We start from the raw sequence: 15,903 nt of genomic DNA, 5'->3' as shown, positions 1-15,903 counted from the left end.
TCTTGAACCCGGGAGGTGGAGGTTGCAGTGAGCTGAGATCATGCCATTGCACTCCAGCCTAGGCAACAGAGGGAGACTCTTGTCTTAAAACACAAAACAAAATAAAAACAAAGAAACAAAACAGAAGTAAAGAGATTAGGGCTAGGGAATCTCTGTTTGCCAAAATATTCTTTTCCAGTCATAACCTTTCTATCTACCTGATGATTTTTCCATCTTTGCCAGGTTTCCTTCTCTCTCCTCTGATGTAGATCCATGGTTTTGCGAGGTCCAATATTATGAAGACCTTTATGTGCAGTGACTCCCCCAGTAACTGGCACTCATCCATAATTCTAATAGGACTCTTGGGTTGTAAAACTTTCAGCTTATGGTCTTGTGATGGTTAATTTTGTGTCAACCTGGCTGAGCTGCAATGCCCAAATACTGGTCAAACATTATTCTGGATGTTTCTGTGAAGGTGTTTTAGATGAAATTAATATTTAATTTAGTGGACTTTGAGGAAACCAGATTGCCCTTCATAATGTGGGTGTGCCTTATCCAATCAGTTGAAGGCCTAACTAGAACAAAAGACTGACCTCCTCTGAGCAAGAGGAAATTCTTTCAGCAGATGGCCTTCAGCCTTGAACTGCAACATTGACTCTTTCTATGTTCTCCAGCCTGCTCATCTGCCCTGCAGATTTTGGACTTGCCATCTGCTATGGTTTGGATATGGTTGTTTGTCTCCACCAAAGCTCATATTGAAATTTGATCCTCAGTGTGCTGGTGTTGGGAGGTGGGGACTAGTGGAAGGTATTTGGGTTATAGGGACAGGCCTCATGAATGGCTTCGTGGTATTCTCAAGTTAGTCCACTCTCGCTCTCAAGAAACTGAACTGGTTCTCATAGGAATGATTAGTTCCTGCGAAAGTGGGTTGTTATAAAGCCAGGATGCTCCCCTGGCTTCCCCTCTTTGCATGTGTCTGCTTCCGGCTTGACCTTCTCCACCATGTTGTGATGCTGCATGAAAGCCCTCGCCAGAAGCCAGGGCCATGCCTTTGAATTTCTCATCCTGCAGAAATGTGAGCCAAATAAAGCTCTTTTCTTTATAAATTACCCAGTCTCAGGTTTTCTTTTTTTTTCTTCTTCTTCTTTTTTTTTAAAGTACAGAATATACACTGGATCAAATATTCTTTTGAAGCAACAGAAAACAGACTAAAACATCCTTTATAATTGCATGAGTCAATTCTTTAACATCTCTTTAGCGCTCTTTTTACACACACATACACACACACACAACTTACACACATGCATCCTGTTGGTTCCATTTTTCCGGAGAACCCTAATACAAATTTTGTCAGCATTTCTTACAGAAATATTTATTTTAAACAACAGTGAAACAGAAGTTCATGATGTTTTCTGACAGAAGTTGATATAATCTGCTTTCACTGAAAAAGCAAAACCCAGGCAGCATGTTTCCCCTGGTTCTGGGGCTCTAGTCATAAAACTGAGAGCCTGTTAGAGAGTGGGGTTTACAAAGTATATAGAGGATAGAGTTCCAGAGAAACTCTTGTTTATTACTTACAGACCATGCTTAGTCCCAGAAAAGACAGCATAGAAAAATGTTTACTTTCTCCATTAATCAAGAAGCCAAGATTTACTGAGTTGGGACAGAAGGGAAGGAAGAGAATGACTTCCTTGGCCTCCTGAATAACTTCAGATCAGGATTTTTTTTTTTTTTTGAGACGGAGTTTCACTCTTGTTGCCCAGGTTGGAGTGCAATGGTCCAATCTTGGCTCATGCGCCACCACACCTGGTTAATTTTTGTATTTTTAGTAGAGATGGGGTTTCTCCATGTTGGTCAGGCTGGCCTCGAAATCCTGACCTCAGGTGATCCACCGCCCTTGGCCTCCCAAAGTGCTGGGATTATAGGCATGAGCCATCATGCCCAACCAGATCAGGATCTTAATTGAAAAGTAGAACTATTTTCTTTATCTGGTTTTGCCATGGACTGGTTGTGTGATCTAGTAAGACACTTCCTTTCTCTGGGCCTTCATTTTCTCACTGCTAAAATGAGGCATTTGAATTAAACAGTGTCTTCAGTCTCTTAGTCTCTTTCAACCACACCAGCCTATGTTGCCCTAATCTTTTTCTTTTTTCTTTTTTTTTTTTTTTGAGATGGAGTCTTGCTCTGTCACCCAGGCTGGAGTGAAGTGGCACAATCTCGGCTCACTGCAACCTCTGCCTCCCAGGTTCAAGTGATTCTCCTGCCTCAGCCTCCCGAGTAGCTGGGACTATAGGCATGCACCACCATGCCCAGTTAATTTTTGTATTTTTAGTAGAGATGGGATTTCATCATGTTAGCCAGGCTGGTCTCGAACTCCTGACCTCAGGTGATCTGCCTGTCTTGGCCTCCTAAAGTGCTGAGATTACAGGTGTGAGCCACTGCGCTGCCCTAACCTTTAATCTCCATGAAAGTATGAGGAATCTCCTAGCACCTAGCATAGCCTACCACATAGTATCACCCAGCACATATTGGGAACTCAAAAATATTAGCATTGAATAAATGAATGAGGATTTTTTTTAAAAAAAACTATCTGGTTAACTTTTGAGGGAGAGGGATGAGAAATCAAGGAATCTCATCATGTGAAAATGTATAAAAGATTTTTTTATTAGAGCATGTCTCTTTATTGGGTCATATACCACTGGTTTACATATGCACCTGCAAAAGGCAAATGTAAGAGTACTTTCTTAAAGATTCATCATAAGCTGTTTTCTTTCAGTGAATAGAAGAGTTTGACAGAGAAACACTTTTGTAACAAATCGAGAGTATGTTATTAGGGCATGATCACTGGGCCCTATGAGGTCAAGAGTAGAAATCCAGCAGTAAAAGACAAATGTAAGCATGCTTTCTTTAAGATGCATCAAAATCTATCTTTTTTGTGAATGGAAGAGTTTGACAGAGAAACAAAAAGAAGTTTTTAACAAACTTGAAATCTTAATTGTAATCAAAAGCCATTTCCTGAGACTTGTGTTTTTATAACCATAGCGCTATATAGTGGGGTAGAAAGTTATTTAAACCAACTCTGTGCCCCTGAGGGTTTGACTATTTTGTCAGGGAGACAGGAAATGTTGTATTCTGTTTAAATACAACAGAAAGAATCCTCTGTAGACCCTGGTCAGTGGTACTTACAGTCTAAGTCTCACAGGTTCCAAAGTTTGTGGGTAGATCTGAGAAGCAGAGGGCCAGCCAAGAGACCTCTTGTCTTCCCAACTCTTTCACTCCATCACCCTGAGACTTTCTCTCTCTGTGTCTAGAGTTGACCAAAAAGTGCAGCATCATCTTTGGTTGTCCTGTGTACCCCTAGAGCCACAGGCAGGTAAAAAATAAACTGCTCTCTGCTCTTCTTTCCTGCCCCAGATTCTCTAGTCAAGTCAGACTTCTCCCAGTTCAAGTGGAGAATTATTCTGTATCAGCTGATTCCCTGAAAGTCAGCTGACTAAATGGTGTTCTATCCTCATTTTAAAGCAGCCTAGAAAAATTTGAGTTTACGGAGAATCCCTCTGAGTCATTGCTTAGAAAAACCTCTACATGTCAGTCTATTTGATTTTGTTGTTGTTGTTGTTGTTGTTGTTTGTTTGTTTTTTTGAGATGGAGTCACCCAGGCTGGAGTGCAGAGGTATGATCTTGGCTCACTGCAACCTCTGCTTCCTGTGTTCAAGCGATTCTCCTGCCTCAGCCTTCTAAGTAGCTGGGATCACAGGTGCCTGCCACCATGCCCGGCTAATTTTTGTATTTTTAGTAGAGATGGGGTTTCACCATGTTGGCCATGGTTGGCCAGGCTGGTCTTGAACTCCTGACCTCAGGTGATCCACCTGCCTTGGTCTCCCAAAGTGCTGGGATTACAGGCATGAGCTACTGTGCCGAGCCATTCTATTTGATTTCATGAAGGCTTTCAGCTTTTAGATCAGAGGAGCTGCCTCTCCATTCTGAAAAAAAAGGTGAATGTGGCTTTGGACCAGGAGACAGGCTGACTTGTCTCTGGTTCCAGTTGCATCACTTAGGGACGGTGGATGTTTGGCATGTAATTTCTGCTCTCTGAGCTTTGGTCATCTCCTCTGTAAAGAGAGGACTGTAACAACAGCGCAACACTTCCTACCCGCCCTCCACACACCCCACCCTCCACCTCAGGGTTGTTCTGAGAATTAAATGAGATCATCTATGTGACAATATTCTACACTACGCAAAGGTAAGTTCCCTTTATCAGATTTCAGCTTTTTGTTTGTTTGTTTGTTTGTTTGTTTGTTTTTTTGAGGCGGAGTCTTGCTCTGTCGCCCAGGCTGGAGTGCAGTGGCCGGATCTCAGCTCACTGCAAGCTCTGCCTCCCGGGTTCCCGCCATTCTCCTGCCTCAGCCTCCCAAGTAGCTGGGGCTACAGGCGCCCGCCACCTCGCCCGGCTAGTTTTTTTTTGTATTTTTAGTAGAGATGGGGTTTCACTGTGTTCGCCAGGATGGTCTCGATCTCCTGACCTTGTGATCCGCCCGTCTCGGCCTCCCAAAGTGCTGGGATTACAGGCTTGAGCCACCGCGCCCGGCCAGATTTCAGCTTTGATGAGTCATTTCAGACATTAGTTCTTGACATATGTCCTTCACTTAACCCCAGTACTAATTTTTTTTTCTTTTCTTATTTCCTGTAGAAATTATGAAATTGGTCCTCTGCATACCTCTTGATGAAGTCTACCCCTATACCTTATCTAACATCTTTCTGGCTCCATTCCCCATTTCCACTTAGACCTGCCGGGTCTTACTCCCTCATTGTGTCAGTAATTATTCAGAAAGTCTTCTTCCAGCCCACACTATCACCATGCACAGCTGCATATCTGACAGTGACATACTTAATGTTCAATCTAGTTGTAGTCATGTATAGAAACCCAAATAATGATGGAATAAGAGTTAAGTCATGTGTTCCAGAATTAGCATTATCATTGATTATCCAGTGGGCTTCAGGCCATTCAGTTAAACAAACATCTATTCAGGTCAGGAGGTGGAGCGGATGTTCCCCGCTGTGCAGAAACTCAAAATTTGTAAGTCACACAGATTTGTAAACCTCCAATTATGAATAATGGAATGGCACGCACACACACACAAATAATATTGGCACATTAGGGAAGGAACAATTTGATATGCCTTTGAAGGCTATAGAAAGCACCACTTCAGAGAGGAGGTGACATCTGAGCTTGGTCTTGAAGGATGAATAACTAAGATTTTTAAAGTCCAAGAAGGAGACCAGGTTGAAGAAGGAACATTAACAGATGAACAGAATAGCTAGATGAAGGAATGGCAAGAGTTCGGTATGACCAGAGCATAGAAAGCACAGTGGGGAGAATAGGAGATGAGGCTGGAAGAAACACTGGGCTGAAGTCATGTAGATCTAATGTGCCAGACTCGTATATCTGGGCTTTGTACTATCCAGGTCTTCTCAACCAGGACTCCACCAGAAAAATTAAGCCCCGATGACTTAAGACATCTATCGTACAAATAAATTTCTGTCCCCTGTACACCTAGAATGGTATTAACTATGTACCATCCTGGAAAGACCTGAAATAGTCACTCAAATAATTTTCTGGAGGGCTTGGTTCTCACATGGAAGCCCAGGAGAGAAAGGCTGCTAGGCATTGGCAAGCCATCCAACATTTATAGAAAGCAACTGACATCTTCACACGTCATAGAAACATCACTTGGGTGGCAATGAGAACAGCGCATTAGAAATAGTACAGGCAGAGGATAAGTGGTTAACTAAACTGCTGTTGCAATAATTCAGGTGGGTGACAACCAGGGCTCAGGGTGGTGACAGTAGAAACGGAGGTAAAGGACACCTTAGAGACATTTGGGAGGCAGAATGGATGGTGTTCTTTAGTGCTGTCTTCCCCAGCTCTCTGGCTATTATATGGAGTCACCAGCTCGGAACCTTCCTAAAGAGGGCAATAAGTGGATGGGCACAGTGACACATGCCTGTAATCCCAGCACTTTGGGAGACCAAGCCAGGCATATCACTTGAAGTCAAGAGTTCGAGACCAGCCTGGCCAACATGGTGAAATCCTGTCTGTACCAAAAATACAAAAATTGGCTGGGTGTGGTGGCATACATCTACAGTCCTAACTACTTGGGAGGCTGAGGCAGGAGAATCACTTGAACCCAGGAGGTGGAGGTTGCGGTGAGACAAGATCATGCCACTACACTCCAGTCTGGGCAACAGAGCTAGACTCCATCTCCAAAAAAAAAAGATGAGGGCAAGAAGTGCACCAGCCACAACTCAGCATGGGGGTGGAGTGTGCTGCTACTACTCTGGACTTTATCACATCTGGGGTGAATGCTGCACACCCTGATAGCCTCAAGTTGTGACTTTCCTTCACACCAACCTCACCCTCCTGGGCATGTTGGTCCAGTCTTCACAACTGACCTTCAGCGTCATTCTCCTCCCCAGCCATATATTTCAAAAGTGCTACCCTGAACTCTACACTGCTTGGCTGGGTTCCTGACGCTTTGCTTCCCGAACCCAACTCATTCTTCCAAGGGGTTGGATCCACTCCTTGTGCTCCACCCCAGCCCTAGGAGTCCTGCAGCTGAGGCAGCATTGCCAGCTCCAGTCCTGCTCATTCCCAGCTTCCTCCCTATGGGCCATGTGGCCAAGGTCTCATCATGCCGTGTATCTAAACTCACCCGAATTTAGGCACGTCATCACCAAGCCTCATCTGGGGCCTGTTTTCTCATTTGTAATGTGAGGGGATTGCACTAGGTGACTTCTAAAGGATCTCCCTTCCAACACTAACATCCTGTGTTTCTAAGTAGGCCAACTATAAAAGAAGTCTACATTGGCACAGAACAGTTGAGGCTGGGAGCAAGTGAGTCAGACTCAGCAGAAATATCAAGCTCACTGTGGAGCCAGGAGACCAGAGTGCAGCATGCCACTGGGCAGACAGGAGCCAGGGCCTCCAGCCAGAGATTAGCCTACCCAGACAGCTGTGCGGACAAGATGACGGATGCCAAGCCTGGCTTATTAGTCACACTGGTGTTCAAGGAATTAACCACTTCATTTTGTATCTTCCAAAGGACAACATTCGTTTATGACCTAAAGCTATTTAGCATGGAGTTTGTAATTCTACCCTTCTCACAGTTACTGCTGGTGATGTAGGACTCAGTATTATCCCATTATTATTTTGTCCATTTGCTTGAAATTACCATCCAATGGGCATTCCCTGAGCATCTAGTTTTACTCTCAAGACTTCCTAAGTCCCTCTCAGATACCTCTCAGGGTGTGTGAAAGAAAAGAGCACAGGCCTTTGGAGACCTACATTTGAACCCCACAGCTACTTACTAGTCATATGGTTCTGGAAAAGTTAATCTCTGAATTGTGTGTGTGTGTGTGTGACAGAGCAAGACTCTGTCACCCAGGCTGGAGTGCAGTGGTGTGATCTCAGCTCACTGTATCCTTCGCCTCCCTGGTTCAAGCGATTCTCCTGCCTCAGCCTCCCAAGTAGCTGGGACTACAAACGCATGCCACCATGCCCAGCTAATTTTTGTATTCTTAGTAGAGACAGGGTTTCACCATGTTGGCCAGGCTGGTCTTGAACTCCTGACCTCAGGTGATCCACCCACCTTGGCCTCCCAAAGCGCTGGGATTACAGGCATCAGCCACCGCACCCAGCTAATCTCTGAATTGTGGATTCCCCATGTGTGAAACGGGATAATAATAATACCTGCCTTGCAGATTTGTAGCCCAGGTTAAAGTGTCTACTATATAGAAGGTTCTCATTAAAGAAGTTATCCTTCACAGAAACCCTGCTGTTTTGCATGTCTTGAAATCTCTGCCTTCAGGATTGTTTCTCTGAGTTTTGCCTGGCCCTTTCCTTTCTTTTCTCCTTAAGTCTGCAAGGTCTCTGCTGGTCCACACAAGTTTCTGCTCCAATTCCAGACCTGCAGCATGCTGAGTCAGCACTAGCACTTCCTAGAGTAGGGGCTTTTCTCCACCCCATCATGGCTGAGCAATCACAAGCCAAGAAAATCTTGATCAGAAGATGAGATCATAGCTAAAGGCTCTGAGAGCTCCATTGTCTCAGCTTCAGATGCTATTATATAGAAGATTAAAACCCCAGTACTGTGACTCAGTGAGGGCCCAGTTAGGAGATTACAAGAGACAGTGCTGAAGCCTTAAAGGTGATAAAGTAAGGATGCCTTCAAGCTACTGAGTATAGGAATTAGCTGTGGGCACACATCTTTGGCAGGCTAGGAACTAACCTTCCTGGTTCCTTCCTTCAAAGGGGTGGTAGTGTCAGGGGACTAGTATCGACATGGGTTGTAGGGCCTTAGAGATCTTTTATGTTTGCCCTCTTTTACACAAATGGAGAAACTGAGGCCCACAAGCGGGAATTAACTTGCTCAGATTTGTATAAAGAGAAAAAGCCATATCTGCATTCAAATGCAGGACTCAACCTTATGTTCCAACTGTTTCTATTATCCTATGATAAAATACTGATTGTTAAAATTTAATGCATTGTGGACACTCACTAAACTTGACTGTTAACTAAGAAGTGTAGGGAATGTTGTTAACAGGATTTCTAGCAGGAGAGCATTCACTTTTTCATCGAATATTTATTGAGTCCTAGAAGGTAAGTAATGGCCAAATTGTTAAGGGTATCAGAGGCTATGCTTAGGCGTGTGGTTTGTATTCTGTAGGCAACAGTCCATCAAAGATTTCAGAGAAGAGGATTAACATGATCAGTTTTAAAGAAAGCACACGAGCAGCAGAGGAGAGGATTAGAAAGCGTCAAATTAGATGCCCGAGGACTTACGGGGCTTTTAGAGTAGTCCTGGCAAGAGATGACTGATGGAGGTCTAAGAAGGGCAGTGGCAATAAGGACAGAGAGCAAGCAGAGTCAAAGGCCATTTCTTCTTTTTCTTTTATTATTCTTAATTGACATATAATAATTGTACATGTTTATGAAGTACAGGGTGATATTTTGATACATGTATACAATGTGTAATGATCAGGTCAGGGTAGTTAGCATAGCCATCACCTCAGACGTTTCTCATTTATTCATGTTGGGAACATTCAAAATTCACTTTTCTGGCTATTTGAAAAAACGCAATCAATTGTTGTTAATTATAGTGATGCTACAGTGCTGTAGAACACTAGAACTTCCTCTTTTTTAGCTGCACTGTTGTATTTGTTAACCAACCTTTGGCTATTCCCCCTCTGCTCTACCCTTACCCACCTCTAGTAACCATTATTCTACTCTCTGCTTCCATGAAATCAACCTTTTACACTTCTACATATAAGTGAGAACCCACCAAACACCATTTCTTAAATGCAGCTAATGGGACTTGGTGGTCAGTGGAAGGGCCAAGTAGAGCAGGAGCCTGGGCCTCAGGCCAGTCCAAGCATAGCTTTTCAAGACTCCAGATTCCTGCCTAGGGCCCCAGGCTAACCAGGCAGGCTTCACTCATGGCAGGGCAGCTATTTGATGGCCACTGGGCAGGCTGCAGCCTACAAACCCTCACTGAAATCCTGACTGTGCAATAAACCAAGGGCATCTGTTTCCCAGCAAAGATGGTTGGTCACGACAGGCAGTTAAGGAGTCATTAAAAGTTGTTTAGCTAGAGACTTTCAATTAAGGGCAGAAATTCTTAAAGATTTAACTTGTTAGTTTCTACAGCTACTCTGGCTAAAGTTTTCTGATAAGAAGGTAAGCGGCATCCTCTACTCGCTATGGAGATCATGTATTGTAATAGTTAATAACACAAAATTCAGCCACACATGGTGGCTCAAGACGCGGTGGCTCACGCCTGTTAATCCCAACAATTTGGGAGGCTGAGGTGGGTGGATTACTTGAGGCCAGGAGTTTGAGACCAGCCTGGCCAACATGGTGAAACCTTGTCTCTACTAAAAACAGAAAAATTAGCCAGGCATGATGGCACGTGCCTGTAGTCCCAGCTACTCGGGAGAAGGCTGAGGTGGGAGAATAATTTGAACCAAGGAGGTGGAGGTTGCAATGAGCCAAGATTGTGCCACTGCACTCCAGTCTGGGCCACAGACTGAAAAAACAACAAAACAACAACAACAACAACAACAACAACAACACCCAAAAACTATAAAGCAAACCATAAAATCTGGTATCAGGCAGTCCTAGGTTTGAGTCCCAGATGGGGGCTCACAAGCTGTATAACACTGAGTAAGTTACTAAATGTCTTTTAAGATTCTTCTACCATAAAAAGGGGATAACAGTAGTACCTCTGTAAGGATTATTTTCTTAATGATACGAGAAAATGCATTTTAAGTGCTCAGAACCACGCTTGCCACAGAGCAAGTGGGCAATCAGGGTCAGCTATTGTTAATGTTAACATCTCTACTGAATTATTTTGTAGCATGGCATATAAATAATCACTTTTCTAAGTATGAAAAATTTTTGTGTTCACCACTGTAAAAACCTCCTGTTTGGATATTGTGTTTTAACCAAATGTCAAAGACTCATGAATGAATGTTGGGACAGAAGAACATTTGATACATCTACTGTACGTGCAGATTTTATAAATGTGCAACAAAAGCTTCTGTTTCACTTTTCAAAAATTCCATGGTCAAGAGTGATTTTTCTAGATGACTTTGATTTTAGTTGCCAGGTGACTTTGAGTAAATCTGACCATTTTAATTTCATTTGCTGTCTCTGCAAAATAAACAGGGCTGGTCTTCAACTCCTGACCTTGTGATCTGCCCTCTTCGGCCTCCCAAAGTGCTGGGATTACAGGCATGAGCACTGCACCTGGCCTGAGCCCACCTTTCATGTCCGGCTCCAGCTTACTCTCCCAACCCTCATTTCCATGATTTTGCTTTCACGCATTCTGTTATAACCAGACTGATCTTGGCTATTTCCTTAGATCCTGTGTGTTTACTGCATTCATATTTTACTAATGCTGCTCTTCACCCGGAAGCACTTCTCTCCCTTTGTCTGAATTATTTCTCTAATCTTACCACCAACGTTTATATGTCCAAATCCTCCCATTCATCAAAGCTTAGTGTGCAAAGTAGAGGTAATCTTTCTCTTTGGGAGTGAATGTCTCCCTCAGTGGGGCTCCCAGGATACTTTTTGTATGTACCTTTCAGGTGGTACCTGGTAGACCAAGTGGCACAGAGGTTAGGCACATAGGACCTTCAGTCACACCACCTGAGTTCGAATCTCCAGGGTTATTTAGCTAGGCAATATTGGGAAAGTTAAAACATTAACAAACAAAAACTCTCCATGCCTCAGTTTCCTCACCTGTAAAAATGGAGTTGATGGTAGTTCCTACTTCTTAAGGTTTCTGTTAGGTTTAAATGAGGCCATAAATATAAAGTATTTATTTATTTATTTTTGAGACAGAGTCTCGCTCTGTCACCCAGGCTGGAGTGCAATGGTACGATCTTGGCTCACTGCAACCTCTGCCTCCCAAGTTCAAATGACTCTTGTGCCTCAGCCTCCTGAGTAGCTGGGATTACAGGCGCATGCCAAAATGTCCTGCTAATTTTTGTATTTTTAGTAGAGACAGGGTTTCACCATGTTGGCCATGCTAGTCTCGAACTCCAACCTCAAGTGATCCACTCACCTTGACCTCCCAAAGTGCTAGGATTACAGGCGTGAGCCACCATGCCTAGCCCAATATAAAGCATTTAGAATAGTGCCTTGCCTATACTGACTGTTTAATAAATGCTAGCTGTCATTATTACTCCTCTCCTTCTACCTCATTTTACAGATATAACATCTCTGGGCCAGGCACAGTGGCTCACACATGTAATTCCAGCACTTTGGGAGGCCGAGGCAGGAAGATTTCTTGAGTCCAAGAGTCTGAGACCAGCCTAGCCAACATGGCAAAATCCTATCTCTACACAAAACACAAAAATTAGCCAGGCATGGTAGCACATGCCTGTAGTCCCAGCTGCTTGGGAGGCTGAGGCGGGAGGATCTTTTGAGCCCAGAATGTGGAGGTTGTAGCGAGCCAAGATTGTACCACTGCACTCCAGCCTGGTGACAGAGTAAGACCCTGTCTCAAAAAGTAAAATAAAAATAAAAATAATAACATATCTTACGTTCCCTCTTAGACTGTACACTTTGAGGGTAGGAGGACATGTGCCTGTTCTTTTTCTTTCTTTCTTTTTTTTTTTTGAGATGAAGTTTCACTCCTGTTGCCCAGGCTGGAGTGCAATGGCACGATCTCAGCTCACTGCAACCTCCGCCTCCTGGGTTCAAGCAATTCTTCTGCCTCAGGCTACCAAGTAGCTAGGATTACAGGCATGAACCACCACATCCAGCTAATTTTGTGTGTGTGTTTAGTACAGATAGGGTTTTACCATGTTGGTCAGGCTGTTCTTGAACTCCTTACCTCAAGTGATCTACCCACCTCAGCCTCCCAAAGTGTTGGGATTACAGGCGTGAGCCACCATGCCTGGCCAAGCCTGCTTATTTCTTTGAAGCTCCTTTTATGCCTAGAATATAGTCAAAACACAAGATTAATTATTTGACAGATTTTAGAAAACTTAAGGCCAACTCTTTTCCCCCTTTTCATATCCACAAGGTGCCTTTACATGAAATTAGTGATTCCATGAATTAAACAGACTTACTGTAATTAAATTTCAAATTGGACATTAGATTAAACAGTCTATAGATAGTTTCATATTAGTGCATGTGGTAAGGACAGACATTTTTGAAGAATGTTACATGTGGTGTACAGTTATTTAACAGTAGAGCCTGGACTCTGGCCCATGACTCCCACTCCCAGCCCAGGGCCCATTCCACTGCTCCAAACTACCCAATTGTATTATCTTTGCTTCCCATGACCGTGGGTTAGTCTGGCTCCGGCTGACCATGCACAACAACCAAAGCCACCATGGAGCAGTTCACACTGCAGAGAGCAGCCTCACTCGTGATCCATGGACATATTGGTGGACAAACATGTATTAGTGGAAAATAATATGTATTTGTTCAAAGTTCCATTGTAGTCAAGTTTTCAGGTCAAATTCAGATCTATTTCTGAGATATTTTCTACAGCTATGTCTTACATCTTTGCAGAGATACTTTTTTGGCCTGTGTTCATGGATTTATGCCAAATAGCAGTTTACCCAACACTGTGATTAATTTGTTTGTTTTCTATACACTGTTGGGCTTTTCCTATATTTGGCTTCGACTGAGGACTCTCAGCATATGCTCTGTGTGGCTAGTCAGACTTTTTGCTATATATATATATTTTGGAGATGGGGTCTCACTGGTTTGCCCAGGTTTGTCTCAAACTCCTAGACTCAAGCAATTCTCCTGCCTCAGCTTCTCAAGCAACTGGGATTATAGGCATTTGCTAGTATGCCCAGTTTATTTTGGGATCTTAACATAAAAATAAAATAAAATTAGAACAAAGGCCAGGATTTTTCTAATAATAAATCAGGGACTGGTCTTTTTTTTTTTAACTGAGTATTAACTTCAATTTAATTCTTCTCTTCAGTGAATTTCACAGCATTAAAGTTAAAGCATAATTCAGGTCAAGTAGAATATCAGCTCCTGGTGTGTCATTAATAGTACCTAGTTCATGAATAAGAGCCACACAAAGTAGCACAGGTCCACAGAAATGGGCCTGGAGAAATTAGGCCAAACAGAGCTTAAATAAATTAAGGTATAAGATGCTGTCTTCTCCCTGCTCTCAAGCAGCATGTCTTTTCTTATAACTAACCTAAGACACAAGTAGGTACAAGCCTATGGCATAGAGGGGTGCCAGAAATCTCAAAAGTAGATTATCCAACCTTCTTCCTTTTTGAAAAAGAACTTTTAAGTTTGGGGTACACGTGCAGGTTTGTTATGTATGTAAACTTATGTCATGGGGGTTTGTTGTACAGATTATTTCATCACCCAGGTATTAAACCTAGTACCCATTAGTTATTTTTCCTGATCCTTTCCCTCCTCCTGCCCTCCACCCTCTAATAGGCCCCAGGGTGTGTTGTTTCCTGTATGTATCCATGTGTTCTCATCATTTAGCTCCCACTTATAAGTGAGAACATGCCATATTTGGCTTTCTATTCCTGCATTAGTTTGCTAAGGACAATGGCCTCCAGTTCCATCCATGTCACTGCAAAGGACGTGATCTCACTCTTTTTCATGGCTGCATAGTATTCCATGGTATATATGTACCATATTTTCTTTATCCAATCTATCATTGATGAGCATGTAGGTTGATTCCACATCTTTGTTATTGTGAATAATGTTGTAATTAACACATGCATGCATGCGTCTTTATAAGAGGACAATTTATATTCCTTTGGGTATATAGCCAGTAATAGAATTGCTGGATCAAATGGTATTTCTGTCTTTAGGACTTGGAGGAATCGCCACACTGTCTTCCACAGTCGCTGAACTAATTTACACTCCCACTAACAATGTATAAGTGTTCCTTTTTCTCCACAACGCTGCCAACATCTGTTATTTTTTGACTTTTTAATAACAGCCATTCTGACTGATGTGAGATGGTATCTCATTGTGGTTTGATTGCATTTCCCTAATGATCAGTGATGTTGAGCTTTTATTCATATGACTGTTGGCCGCATGTATGTCTTCTTTTGAAAAGTGTCTGTTCATGTCTTTTGCCCACTTTTTTAATGGTTTTTTTTTCTTCTTGTAAATTTGTTTAAGTTACTTATAGATGCTGGATATTAGACCTTTGTCAAATGCACAGTTTGCAATACTTTTCTCCCCTTCTATAAGTGGTCTGTTTACTCTGTTGATGGCTTCTTTTTCTGTGCAGAAGCTCTTTAGTTTAATTAGATCCCATTTGTCAATTTTTGCTTTTGTTGCAATTGCTTTTCACATCTTTGTCATGAAATCTTTGCCCGTGTCTATGTCCTGAATGGTTATATTGCCTAGGTCCAACCTGCTTCTTATGTTTGGTGTTCCTATTTCTAGAGCAGTGTTCCATTGGCAGGAGTTTATTCCACAAACTTCTGTCCATTCCTTTACTAATTCCTTCATTCTTCAAATGTTTAGTAGTGCTACTATGTGCAGGAACTAGGAAGAGAAAAACGAGTAGGACACAGAACTTTTTGTCTGGGAGGAAGACTGAAATAGGCAGATAGTTAAAATTCTGTCTTTGATGATTATCATGATAGGGCTGTACTATGGGGCTGCCAGTATAGGAGGTGACCCAGAGAAGGAGTCTCATAGAAAAATCACAAGGAGAAAATGTGCATAGGGGAAACATGGTCCTCACAGGGGACAAGCACATGAGCAAAGACAATGTTGAGTGTGGATATCTCTGACAGGGTGAATGTTTTAAGTTGGCTAGTGGTTATTAAGAAAGTTGAATGAACAATAGCCTGCCAGTTTCACAGAGTAAGCTGGGCAGAATTTGACCCACAAGCTAAGACTTGATAGGAAAGTGAGTAAGAACAAAGACTGGAAACCTGGGCCGCTGCCCAGCTGGGGCTAAAGTGGGCTCTCGGTTGCTGGAGGACCAACTTAAGGCGCTGGAGCCAGAAATGGGGGAGTAAACAGGAACTAAAAGAAGATGGTCAGAAAATGCCAAGCAGTTACCTATTTGGTAATTTGGAGAAAGGGGCACTGGTTTGCAGCCTTGTATGCCAGAGGGAAGCCATAAATTAAGATGTGAATTAATGGGGTTTATGTAATTAAAACAGGCAAAGCATGTGTTTGGCTTCAGGACTAGGAAGATTGCTGAGTTCCCAAATTATAATCACTCCCACCACTGCACTGTACCCCCAAAGAACATATGCTCTTCCTCTTACTTAGAATACATCTGTGCTCTCTTGTTTGCCCTTCAAGGCTTGGCACAAGTATCCCCTCCTTTCCTCATGGCTCAGACTGTTGGGTATCCCTGCTCCGAGCTCCCATGGCAATTAACACATCTTTCT

At 42.9% G+C, this 15,903-nt stretch overlaps 1 long non-coding RNA gene across 1 annotated transcript in view; it reads right to left on the bottom strand.

Annotated features, from left to right (window-relative positions):
• LOC117080038 overlaps positions 1-1,664 on the bottom strand; it is a 33,562-nt gene extending 31,898 nt beyond the window's left edge. Inside the window, exon 1 of the long non-coding RNA XR_004435689.1 lies at positions 198-1,664. This is a non-coding gene — a long non-coding RNA (uncharacterized LOC117080038). The remainder of the gene's footprint in view (positions 1-197) is intronic.
• Positions 1,665-15,903: the final 14,239 nt, after the last annotated feature.

This window comes from Trachypithecus francoisi, unplaced genomic scaffold (genome assembly GCF_009764315.1).
Source record: "Trachypithecus francoisi isolate TF-2019V2 unplaced genomic scaffold, Tfra_2.0 Lachesis_group8, whole genome shotgun sequence".
Classification (NCBI taxonomy): Eukaryota; Metazoa; Chordata; class Mammalia; order Primates; family Cercopithecidae; genus Trachypithecus; species Trachypithecus francoisi.
The sequence above is the reverse complement of the archived record's forward strand: the minus strand, read 5'-3'. Positions and strand labels throughout refer to the sequence as shown.